At 46.9% G+C, this 13,428-nt stretch overlaps 1 protein-coding gene across 1 annotated transcript in view; it reads right to left on the bottom strand.

Moving 5' to 3' along the window:
• Positions 1–1,308: 1,308 nt before the first annotated feature.
• The window catches only part of scaf8 (SR-related CTD-associated factor 8), a 381,141-nt gene continuing 369,021 nt past the window's right edge, over positions 1,309–13,428 (bottom strand). Inside the window, exon 21 of the transcript XR_005461998.1 lies at positions 1,309–3,330. The gene's annotated coding sequence lies outside the window, so the exon portion shown is untranslated. The remainder of the gene's footprint in view (positions 3,331–13,428) is intronic.

Consider the following 13,428-nt stretch of genomic DNA (forward strand, 5'->3'; position numbering starts at 1 on the left):
GGGTGAGTGCTTCATTGGGGTGGTGTGGGAAGACTGGGTCGCGTGGGGTAATGTCTATTTAATTGTAATTGTATATTCTCTTTTTGCACTATGTTAATGTTCACTCTAGTTTGTTTTGTTATTATTGTTCCAGCTATTTTATTCTGAAAAATGCTGCAAAACCTTAATAAAAATATTTTTAAAAAAAAATTTGACAGTGCCAAACTGTCCATAACTTTCCTCCTTTGCAGTGTTGATTTGGGGATTCTTGGATTCTCACCCCCCCTCTCCCCCCCCCCCCCCCCCCCCCTCCCCACACACACACACACACACACAAACGCCATGATCATTTAATCTATGCTGTTGAAGAAGGCCTTGGGAATGTTGACATGAAGTTTACACTGCTCTAGTGGCAGCACGGTGACGCAGTGGATTAGCCCTGCTGCCTCATGGCGCCGAGGTCCCAGGTTCGATCCCGGCTCTGGGTCACTGTCCATGTGGAGTTTGCACATTCTCCCCCTGTTTGTGTGGGTTTCGCCCCCACAACCCAAAGATGTGCAGGGTAGGTGGATTGGCCAAGCTAAATTGCCCCTTCATTGGAAAAAATGAATTGGACACTCTAAATTTAAAAAAAAGTTTACACAGCTCTGCAACCACCAAGCACCTCTAGACACTTGGGTAGATTCTGTAGAAATTAATTCGTGAATCACATGAGACACTTGAAGATCCATTTAAAAATAGCGCTGCTTTGGGGTCCTTCGTGTTGCTGAAGACATGTTCAGTTGAACGTGTTTAAGGGAGGGTGTTAGCTGGAGCACTGAGGTCGAAAATGGAAATGTTTGCATCACATCAGTGTTTTCACACTGACTGGCCTCACGATCTGCCCGCTCTGCATACTTCCACCGCACGCTCCTAATGTCCATGCTACTGACTTCCAAAAAATGGCATCCGCTCCATGCCACATCAGAATTTTGTGCACAAAAGAGCAAGCACCATTTCAGAATCAAAACAACACCCATAGCACTAAAACTACAGATGCTAGCGAGACAACTTTTGTGGCTAAAGTATTTTGCTGTATAAACTGCTAATTATAAGCATTCTGTCTATCATATAATTTTCCAGCTCCACCCCATTTTTCCGCCAAATAAGAAACTACTCTGATTAAAAAAAGTGGAAGGGTTCCCATTTTTCTTTGTAATTAGTGACCTGCTATCAAAATTACAGTAACAAGATTCTACTTGTGGCTGATTCATTGCAGAGGGAAAAATCCTTCCATTACTTGCTAAAGGAGCAATTTCACTTAGAAGATATTAACTGGTGACATTTGGACGATTTTAAGCATTTTATTTTATTTTTTGCTTCCTGCTACTATTGATATCAAACTACCAAGTTACAAAATAAATGACCAAGATATTCAGTTAATTTGTTTAAACTGCACAACCTATTTCATTGTTGTGACACATTCACTCTCAAGTCGAAGGTCCTGTAAAGTCCCTTCAACTTTCCTTGAATTTCTATGACTGCACATGCTAACAATTTCTCTTTTGTCAGTGTTTGCATGACGAGTCAAATGAAAGCACTAATATATCTGGAACATTTTTGTGTCATTCCAAGTCAGAAAATCAAATAGGATGCAAAGAAAAAACTGAAAATTCCCTGGAAAGATAAATGTTTGTGGCCTGAGAATTTTAATGCATCTTTGCAGTCAGATCAACTACTAAAATATGTTTCAAAGAAGCACAATTGCTAGAAATTAATGGAGGCTTTCATCTAATGGTTCGCACAGCCACCAAAAACATCAAAAATAGATTAACCATATATCATTACTGAAAACCCTGAGTTGATATCCATCACAGAGCTGGGTCTTTGGGATGGGTCTAAATTTAATATTTATTATATATTGCTGAAGGAATATGTACTGGGTATTAGGGAAGAAGTGGTCAGCTTTTGTTAATAAAGAAGTTGTTTTAAAAAAAAGTAATAAACAAGCCTGTGAGATTGTTAGTTGATGGAGGTTCCTGTCTAATTGATGGATTCACAGAGGTGCTCAGACTTCCTGTTTTTAATCAATAACTCGCCCTCACTCCTGGCCACAAATTCCATATGGAAAATAATATATTTTAAAAAAAGAACTGAAAAAACCAACTGCTTCAACGAACCTGTCACAAAGCACACAGTGCAACCTATCCACATCATTAAAGCTATATCACCCCTGTCCACAGCCCCACAATCAACTAAAGTTAAAAAATCCTGTTTAACAATGGACAACTCCTTAGGACAATTGGAGCTTTTAAGAAAAATAATCCCTTTGATTACATTGTATTAAGTGAAGGTACCTTTGAAAAGGATTTTAAAATATTATCAAAATTTGATTTTATATCATATGTATTGTTTTTTGCAATTTAATTGACACCATTTTCACACCTCAAGGAGACAGACAATTTTGTGTTTTTTCATGTACATATCATTTGTCAGCAAAATTATTGAAAAATAATGGTTTCATTTACACGTTTTCAAGTAAAAGATACACAATAAAAGCAGAATTGGCAACAGTAGTTTGCATTGCTGCTAAATATAACATTTACAAATTAAAATATACAATGCAAGTTATTGATACTTTTATACCGATCCTGTGCTGAAAACATCTACAGGAACTACCTCAGAGGAAAATGCCACATCTGTCACAACAGCATTTTGACTTCTCCTTTGATTCCATCCAGCTGAGCATCAGATGACTCAGCGATGCTTTGATTGGCATGGGAATGATCTGCGCACTCATTAAGTGATGACAAAGTTCAGCTGCTTGGGTTCCCGCATCCAATCCTATTGTATGACATACAGAGCTGGACAAGGTCATTGTGAGGTTCTGAAGAAGAGTCATATTCCACTTGAAACGCTAATATCTGTTTCTCTCTCCACAGATGCTGCCAGACCTGCTGAGTACTTCACAAACTTTATGTTTTTATTTCGTATTTTCAGCATCTGCAGTATTTTTATTTTATTATTATGCCATTGTGTAGTTTATATGCATGAATGCCTACTACACTTCCAAGTCTTGGGAGCTGTCTCTGTCTGTCCCCATATACAGAGGATGCGGTTGAAGTCCATTAGATTTGGTTGTTGTGACTAATATGGTACTTTTCGTCTGATAGGTGGAATGACAGTTGTGTTGGTTTCCATGGTGACCCGTACCGAATGCTTTCCTTCCAATATGTATTCTGGTGATATTGCTTTCAGCTGATATTGGACTCTCTGCTTTCTCCCTGCTCAGAGTCTTCGGAATCCTTTTCCTCATCAGAAACCATGAAGGGTTCTCACCAGGAGAGATGTCTTAAGTTATAGGCAAATTATCTGTGAAGATATGAAATAAAAGATATTAAATAAAAGATAGGACATAATTAATTTGTGCTAAAAACTATATATAATGCTTTGTCCTTCCTGTGTCCATTATGGCGAGGGCTATTAATGCTGGAAACAGGAAGGCTCTACTTATTTCACTTAGTATCAGCATTTGTTACTCTCAAGTCAAATGTGGTAAAAACCTTGTGCAGTAAAACATTCCAAACCATTTCACAGGAGCACTTTCAGAGAAACATTGGATATTGAGCCATATTAGGATATATTCGGTCAAGTGAAGAGATAAAGCTTGGATAAAAATGGTAGGTATTAAGGTGATTTTAAGAGAAAGATGAAGATGATTAGGGAAGGAATGGTAGGACCTGAGGCTTTGACAGCTGAACCTAATGCCACCAATGGTGGTATGAAGGAAATCGCGGATAGGCAAGAGGCAAACGCTGGAACCTGGTATTAAGGAAGTCTTAACAATGCATTTGGTAAAATGTAGCATGATCAGAGTCAAGATGGTTTTATGAAAGGGAAATTGATTTATCAGTATTTTTTTAAAGGATGTAACTAAGAGGTTAGATAAAAGGGAACGAGTAGGTGTTGTAAACCTGGATTTCCACAAGACATTCAACAAGATGCCACACAATAGGTTAATAGCCAAGTGAAAGGCACATGACATAGACATAGAACATACAGTGCAGAAGGAGGCCATTTGGTCCATCGAGTCTGCACCGACCCACTTAAGCCCTCACTTCCACTATATCCCCATAACCCAATAAACCCTCCCAACCTTTTGAATACTAAGGGCAATTTAGCATTGCCAATCCACCTAACCTGCACATCTTTGTACTGCGGGAGGAAACCGGAGCACCCGGTGGAAACCCACGCAGACACGGGGAGAACATGCAGACTCTGCACAGACAGTGACCCAGCGGGGAATTGAACCTGGGACCCTGGCGCTGTGAAGCCACAGAGCTAGCCGCTTGTGCTACCATGCAGCCCAAGTGGAGTTGAGGATTATATATTAACATGGATGGAGGATTGTGAATGGATGGAGGATAGTGTAATGAACAGGAAGTAAAGAGTTAGGCATAAATGGGAACATTTTCAAGTTGACTAGCTGTGACTAGTTGAGCACCTCAAGGGCCAGACCTGGGGCCTCATCTATTTGTAATCTATATTAATGGCTTGGATGAAGAGGCAGAGAGTGATGTATCTAAGTTTGCTGATGATATAAATGTAGGTGGAAATGTAAGTTGCGAGGAGGACACAATGAGGTTGCAAAGAGATATCGACAGATTAAGTGAATGAGCAACAAGATGGTAGATAATAGAGCTGACCTCAGGAGGTGAGGAGAAATTGACTGCAAGAGGTCAAGGCAGCACTTGACCGAGTGTGGCATCAAGCAGCCTCAGCAAAACCGGAGCCAATGAGAATCAGGGCAAAACACTCCACCTGACACAGGTCAATCATCTCAGTCCCAGCACACATGTAGGAGTTCCTCAGGGAGGTGCCCTCAGCCCAGCCACCTTCAGCTGCTTCATCGATGACCCTCCCTCCATCATCAGGTCAGAAGTAGTGATGTTCATGGAATTAGAATCACAGAATTGCTACGGTGCAGAAGAAGGCCATTCACCCCATTATGTCTGCCCCAGCTCTCCAAACGAGCATCATGACTTAGTGCAATTCCCCTGCCTTTTCCCCATGCCCTTGCACATTGTTTCTATTGAAGTAATCATTTAATATCCTCTTGAATGTTTCGATTGAACCTGCCTCCACCACACTTCCAGACAGTGCATTCCAGACTTTAACCAAAAAAGTCTTTCTCACATCACATTTGTTTCTTTTGTAAATTATTTAAAATCTGTATCCTCTCATTCTTGACCCTCTCACCAGCAGGAACAGTGGGTGGGATTCTCTGATCTGGGGCTAAGTGTTGACACCGTAATAAACGCTGGAGCGTTTTACGACGGAATCAATGGGCCCCTAGGATTAGCGATCCTGCGCTGCACAGGGGGCCAGCACGGCACTGGAGCGCTTCACGCAGCTCCAGCCGGCGCGAGTTCACGCATGCACGTGGGTTGCCGTCTCTGGGCCCCTGTAGGTCTCCGTCATGTTGCGTCGTGGCCGGCGCGGAGGAACATAGGCCCCCACCAGTATAAGCCGGCCGGCCGATCGGTAGGCCTCGATCGCAGGCCAGGCCACCGTGGAGGCCCCCCCGGAGTCGGATCTCCCCACCCCACCCCCCCACCAGATCGCCACCCCGCAGCCAGAACGCCAAGGTCCCGCTGGGTAGGACCACACGCGAACGACGCCGGCAGGACTTGGCCGAACTCGGCGGGCACTCGGCCCATCGCGCGGGGAGAATCGGCGGGCCAGCGTCGAAGCAGCGTCGCGGGATTCGCGCCTCCCCCCCCACCCCGCCGATTCTCCGATCCGGCGCGGGATCAGAGAATCCCGCCCAGTTTCTTCCTATCTACTCTATCTAGTCTCCTCATTATTTACACTAAGGATTCCACAACATTCAGCACCACTCCTGACTGCTCTGATACTGAAGCAGTATGTGCCCATATGCAGACAGACCAGAACAATATTCAGGCTTGGGCTGATAAGTGGCAAGTAACATTAGCACCACACAAGTGATTGCCAATGACCAAGCTTAACAAGAGAGAATCCAACCATCTTCCCATGACATTCAATGGCATTATGATTACTGAATCCCTCATTATCAACATACTGGGGGTTACCAGTGACCAGAACTGAACTGGACTAGCCATATAAATACTGTGGATACAAGAGCAGGTCAGAGGCTGGGAGTTCTGCGGTGTGTAGTTCACCTCCTGACTCCCAAAAGCATGTCCATCATCTACAAGGCACAAGTGAGGAGTATGATGGACTATTCCCCACTTGCCTGGATGAATGTGACTCCAACAACAGTCAAGAAGCTCAATGCCATCCAGGATAAACAACATGCTTGTTTGACAGGCCATCCAACACCTTCAACAGTTACTCCTCCACCACTGATGCACAGCAGCAACTCACCAAGGCTCCATCGACTGCCCCTTTCAAACCCATGACCTCTACCACCTAGAAGGACAAGGGCAGCAGATGCATGGTCTGCAAGTCTTCCCAATACTTCCCCCGCTCCCTGTAATATATCAAACCGGTTGGGGGCAGGTGGGTAGACAGCGGGAAAGCCACCTGCTGGATGTAAACCTTTCAGCGGAGGAACGTAAAGTCCAGACCGCTACTGTAGCCAAAATAGTGAAAATAATGCTCAGCAGCTCAAAGTGACACACCAGTGACCAAACTATGTAAGCAAATTAGAACACAAGAAATAGGAGCAAGAGTAGACAATAGGGGCGGGGTTCTCTGACACCCTGCCGGTCCGGAGAATCGGCGGGGGGGTGGGGGGGGTGGGGGGGCGTGAATCCCGCTCTGCCGCAAGCTGCCGAATTCTCCAGCGCGCCGCGCCGGTCAGGGGCCTTTGGCAGCGCCCCACCCCCAACGATTCTCCGCGATGGGCTGAGTGGCCGCCCATTTTCGGCGGGACCCACCGGCGCAAAATACACCAGGTCCGTACCGGCGGGACCTGGCTCTGCGGGCGGCATGCGGAGACCTCGGGGGGGGGGGGGGGGGGGGATCTGACCCCGGGGTGGGGGGTGCCCCCACGGCCCTCGAATAGCAGCTCTTCTGACCATTTTGTGTTTTAAAAATCTATTCAATGCCAATGAGATACACATCCCCTTGGAAAGGTGCAATGAGAGCCAAATTTCGGCCTTGGCAAGATTTCTCAAAAGACATCTGGTCTGAAACTGGGTTGCATAATTGAGATGGTGGGTGCGATTTTCTGGCCGCGTTGCGCTCAAGCAAGAACACAACGCAGTCGGAGAATCTCAGAATAGCCCTCTCCCGGTCCTCCCCGCAGCCTCCACAACTCACGGGATTCACCCACGCCCCGTGGAACGTCAGATTTGGAACTCCGCCCAAAAGAAGCGGGACCAAATGGTGCTCCCGGAAGTAGGTCTTAAACCTACTTGAGACCTACTCACCTGGGATACATGGCTCCCTCCATTCACCGGCCTTCCCAGGGAGGCTGCAGCCAGATGTCAATCAGTGCTGGCCCACACAAATGTGGACCAGGTGGAACAGCACTGGGAGGGTCTCCCAGGCCATCGGAGACCCGTGAATGGTCAGGGGCATTGCAGGGTGACTCCCGGGCCCACGCCCTGGAAAGTGGGTATATTGGCACTGCCCAGCTGACACCTTGGCACTGCCATGCTGGCACTGACAAGGTGCCCAGGTGGCACTGCAAAGCTGGCTGGAGCACTGCCTGGGTGCCAGGAGCCACTGCAAGGGTTGCCGGGTGGCACTGCCCAGGATCAGGGCCAGAGGAGTCATGCCCATGAAACGAGGGTGGAGGGGGGTTTGAAGGGTGAGGGTGTGCGGGGCAGGTAAGTAGGGGCCTCTGGGAGGTGGAGGGGGGGGTGATGTTCGAGGGTCCTGGAAGGGACGGTGTTCTGTAAGGGGGCTTGGGGAGGACCTGATGAGGGGGAACCCCCAGGGACCCCATAGTGGGGTGTCCTCACTTGGGGGGGGGGCATGGGGTAGTGCCCATGTGTGCAGGGGGTGACATTGCCCATGGGTAAGGGGTGTGGGGGATCCACAAGTTCACTTAGAGATCAGGGTACGCTTTCAAAATGGCAGCCCGGTCTCTGAGTTTAGCTCCCCAATGCTACAAAAGATTCTAAGGGTGCGAACGTCTGGCCACGCTGCACCAGAAAAGCAACTTGCCGTGGAGCAGCGTGATCAGTGAAAGCTGGGAGATCCCGCTCTTGGGATCAACCAGGCATCTAACGCCTCGTGAGATTGCAAGGGGAACCCGCCCACAATGGGCGGGATCAGTTTTGGCAAATCTGCATATTGGCAAATCTGCATATTAGAGCCAGGCACTGCCTCACTCTAATGTGCAGAATCTCGAGGTACCTGAGGCTTTGGGAGCCAATCCCTTCGTCTCGGGGACCTCGGGCGATTGCCCTTTGGTACGGGGTCCACACAAATGGGAACCAGGTGAAACGGCACACATGGGGGCATCTCCATGGGGATTTGAGGCCTCCAGCTGCATGCCCTTCGAGCCGGGTGGTGCCCTGGCACTCCTGGTACCACTTGGGTAATCTGGCAGTGCCAGCCTGGCACCTTGGCAGTGCTACCTTGGAGGCAGCCTGGTACTGCCATGGTGACCAGGTGGCACAGGAAAGGGCACTGCCAGGGTGCCAGGTTGGCACTGCCAAGGTACCATGCTGGTATTTTTTGCTCATGCGCAATTGGACCATGGTTCCTTAGCGAGGCTGCGGGGGTGCCTCTCATGTTGCGTTTGGGCTGGGGGGGGGGGGGGTCGGAATTTTTTGTGGGCCTCGGAGATCAGAAGGTCATTTAAAAATGTGCGGCGGCACATTCCCCGTTTACGTCCCTTATTCAAAGCAAATCTCATTGAATAGCCATGTGTTTCTCTGCACTGTGAATGCCAGGAAACATGCGGCTAAATGCGCTCGCTCGGTGACTTTGTTCCCTTTTGGAAAGATCGCACCCTAAGTGTGGGTTAAACAGGTGAGAAACTCCCCAGGGTCTAGAAAGTGACTAAATGTCATTGAATAGCAGTGGGGAACACGCCGGCAGAGCTGATGGAAAACTCCCTGAAAAACCCGCCATGAATGAACTGAGAAATTTTGAGGAGAATTGCACCAAATGTTGAACCTCTTCTGTGAAAATAGAGCCTAATGCTTGTTTTTGAATCCCTCTGTCAAATGTGAAGGCCCAAAGCAAGTCAGATGCGAGCCAGTCACGTGCCTACTCTGAGAATTAATTAGCAGCCACATCAGCCCAAACAGGAGCTGGCACCAAAGATTAGTATCAAAACATAATTTTAAAAGACATTTCATGGAGCGTGTTTGGTAGCCAGCCCTGGGGGCAGAGGGCTGGTGAATAGGGTTCATGTGCAGGATATCCTTAATTGAATATCCTTACGTTGAAGTACAAGGAGAACCAGGAACTTCACTACAACAAAACTTGATTTTGTCCAAATGTGTGAATAGCTCTTTAGCAACTCCAATGTAAGTATTACTTAAAAAATAGACATGCTGTCAAAGTTTTTCATCTTTTACTTATCAGGACAAACGCATGAATGCCAAATTTCAAAGGGAGCAAAAGTGTATACTGCATGCGAAAAGGCTGCTGATTGTTGAACAAATTGGCTCAAATTGGTTGAGGCATTGCCATGGAAGATATTGAACACTATGCTTTTGTTCAATTCACAAAAGCCTGGACACGTTCACGCAGTATACATTGTTATTTTATGTCCCAATTGATCATATAATTGTGGAAACATGACATGAGCCAGGTTTGCACTACCATACCATCCTCCAATGAACAGGCTGGCAGAGATGTTCAACACAAGTACATTTGACATACTTATGTTGAGCAGAATCCCCATGATTGGGATCAAATGTTGATATACTTCTTGACTATATATGAGGAATCATAATAATTAAATTATCATCATGTTCACGAAAGAAGGCTTGGTTGGCCTGCTAAGTAGGATGTGAAGTTTAGCAAGTGGAAAGAAAAGAGATTGGAGAAGGTGGAGATTTATTTTTAAAGAATTGGTTTGCTAGCCTGGGAGAACTGAAGGAGAAATATGGGCTGACAGATGCTGATGGGTTCAGGTATCTCCAGATGTGTAGCTGGGTCAACAGGTACTTTCCACATTCCCACTGAAGCAGCCTTCTACCTTGCTCAAGCGGATTTTATCTTGCTCAGGATTGGAAGTGGCCAGTGAGTCGGGCATATGCAGACAGTGGGGGGCGGGGGGTGGGGGAGATGTGCTCAGTTGAGGGTGTGAAGGCAAAGTGGCCAGCAGAGCTGGGGCCAATCTTGGAGGATGAGGTTTGGAGCGAGGTACTAAGGAGGGTGAATGCGACCTCGTCCTGTGTGAGGCTGTCTCATTCAGCTAAAGATAGTGTTTCGAACAAACCTCACGAAGGCTAGAATGAGTCGGTATTTCGATGGGGTGAAGAATATGTGATCGGTTTCCGAGGGGGCCGGCGCACCACGTACGCACCACTTTCTGGTCGTGCTCAAAGCTGGTGGGCTTCTGGAGGTTCCTATTTTGATACTGTGTCGGCAATCCTGGGCATTGGGTTGGAGCCTTGCCCACTGGTGGCAATTTTTTGGGTTTCGGATGTGTCGAAGCTCCAGAAGGGAGCAGACACCCTGGCCTTTGCCTCACTTATAGCAAGGAGGCGGATCCTCTTGGGCTGGAGGTCGGCGAAACCGCCAATGCCTCGGTGTGCCTGGGCGCCTTGATGTTGTTGTTGCACCTCGAGAAGGTCAGGTTTACCGTGAGTGGGTTGGTGAAAGTGTTCTACTGTAGATGGCGGCCATTTATAATGTACTTTAAAGAGTTGGTCACTGTTATCTGCTGTGGTGGAGGGGGGTGGTGGTAGGGGGAGGGTGGCTAGTGGTGAGGTTACATTGTTGTAAGGGGAAGTGGGGATCGGGGGGTTCTTACAGTTTAGTTGTTATTCTGTACTATTGTATGTTTTGTATAAAAATTGTTAAAAATTATCGTAAAAATATTTCCAAAAAAAGAAAGCTTGGCGAGGAAATTCCACTGAGGGGGACGGATGTTGGTGAAGTGTGCGTTCAAGTTGAGTGATAGAAGATCACTAGCACTGAGAAAAATGCAAAGCTCTGAGAAATGAGAGCACCAATGTAATATTGGAGCTTGGGACTAGCCAGTTAGCAAGCTGCTGGTCCTGGTCAGAGTGAGACATACACAGGAGTCAGGAGAACTAGCTAAAGCTGAAAAAACCTAACAAGTAGCCTCAAAAATACGCTTCATGTCACACAGGGAGGAGATTTTGAAAGCTCCTGTCTGGGAAAAATCAGGGCTTTAGTGCCCAGAACTGAGAACATGGTGCTCCCTTTTTGCTGCCACTGTGGCCACTGAAATCCTGCTCCAGGGTTCCCACAATCAGGCAATTGGACATTTAATATGCAAATCAGGATTCCATGTTTTACTTTAGACCTTGTTTGTTATCTTGGGACAGTACTAGCTGGAGCGTGAGCCACACATGATCTGCAGTGGTGGGCCAGTCGAAGAGAAAGCCATAGTAAGTTTTCCTTTACTTGTGTGTGGCCAGGAGAAGCAATAGTGCTTCTCAGGACACTACAAAACCAGACTAGGCTGCTGGAGGCAGAATACCCCTCATCAGGGGCGGCACGGTGACAAGGTGGTTAGCACTGCAGCCTCACGGTGCCGAGGTCCCAGGATCGATCCCAGCTTTGGGTCACTGTCCGTGTGGAGTTTGCACATTCTCCCTGTGTTTGCGTGGGTTTCGCCCCCACAACCCAAAGATGTGCAGGGTGGGTGGATTGGCCACGCTAAATTGCTCCTTAATTGGAAAAAATGAATTGGGTATTCTAAATTTATTTTTTTTTAAAATACCCCTCAGCAGGGTAGGCACGGTGGCACAGTGGTTAGCACTGCTGCCTTACAGTGCCCAAGGATCCGGGTTTCATCTCTGCCCCGGGTCACTGTTCGTGTGGAGTTTGTACATTCTCCTCGTGTCTGCGTGGGTTGCACCCTCACAACCTAAAGGTGTGCAGGGTAGGTGGATTGGCTACGTTATAATTGCCCCTTAATTGGAAAAAAAAAGAATTGGGCACTCTAAATTTAAAAAAAAATATCCCTCAGCCCATTTTCCACCTGTGATCATCTAATCAGATGGTATTCAACATGGGGCAGAATAAGGCAATGTAGATGTACCTACACTGCATGGATTGCAGTAATTTAAGAAGGTGGTTCACCACCACCTTCTCAAGGCAATTGGGGATTGGCAACAAATGCTGGCCAACCAGAGATACTCACAGCGTCGCACTCACAGAGGGCACAGGTGGCATTGAGGTTAGCGCTGCTTCCTCACAGCACTAGGGACCCGGGTTCAATTCCAGCCTTGGGTGACTGTCGGTGTGGAGTTTCCACGTTCTCCCCGTGTCTGGGTGCTCTAGTTTCCTCCCACAGTCAAAGATATGACAATTAGAGGGATTGGCCATGCTAACCTGCCCCTTAGTGTCTCAGGATGTGCAGGATAGGTGGGGTTATGGGGTTATAGGGATATGGCGGGGGAGTGGGCCTAGATATGGTGCTCTTTTGGAGGGTCGGTGCAAACCCGATGGGTTGAATGGTCTCCTTCTGCACATAAAGATTCTGTGGACTCGGTGACAGTTCTCATTTCTGGGGCAGAAATTCCCCGCTTTTACGCATCAATGAATAAAAAATGCAGGGTGGACGAGATTTACTTGGTGGGGCTCAGAAATGTATTTCTTGTGCCTCCTGGCCCCCAAGGAAATAAGACACAAACCTGCGTGAACTGTATATTAATCTGGTTTTTAATTGTATTCAAATGGTGACATTAACTGGGGATTCATCGGTGCTCAAAACTGTGGCTGTTGAATTGGAGGCGTGTGATATGCAATGTGTGTCTCTGTAAATAAAAGCTTGTAGATGTATAAATATTAGGCTGCAGTCCTATCCTTGGATGGCTATCCAATTTTAACAGCCGGTATCAATGATAAATCTAATAATAATCATCTTTATTAGTGTCACAAGTAGGCTTACATTAACGCTGCAATGAAGTTACTATGAAAATCCCCTCGTCGTTATACTCCGGCTCCTGTTCGGGTACATGGAGGGAGAATTCAGAATGTCCAAATCACTTAACAAAGCAAGTCTTTCAGGACTTGTGGGAGGAAACTGGAGCACCCGGAGGAAACCCACGCAGATACAGGGAAGGACAGGCAAGGAAGGAAAATAAGTGGAGTTGTGCTGATAATAAGGGATGGGATCAATACAGTAGTAAGGGAGGATCTCAGATCAGGAGAACAATGTTTGCAATCTGTTTAGATGGAGCTAGGAAACAACAAAGGGCAGTGGACATTGGCTGGAGTTGTTTGTAGGCCACCTAATAGTAATGGTGTCATGATATGCAAACATGCAACCAATGAACACTCAGAATAGGACACAACCAATGGGCAGTCAGGACA

The sequence above is a fragment of the Scyliorhinus canicula genome, chromosome 1 (genome assembly GCF_902713615.1).
Source record: "Scyliorhinus canicula chromosome 1, sScyCan1.1, whole genome shotgun sequence".
NCBI lineage: Eukaryota > Metazoa > Chordata > Chondrichthyes > Carcharhiniformes > Scyliorhinidae > Scyliorhinus > Scyliorhinus canicula.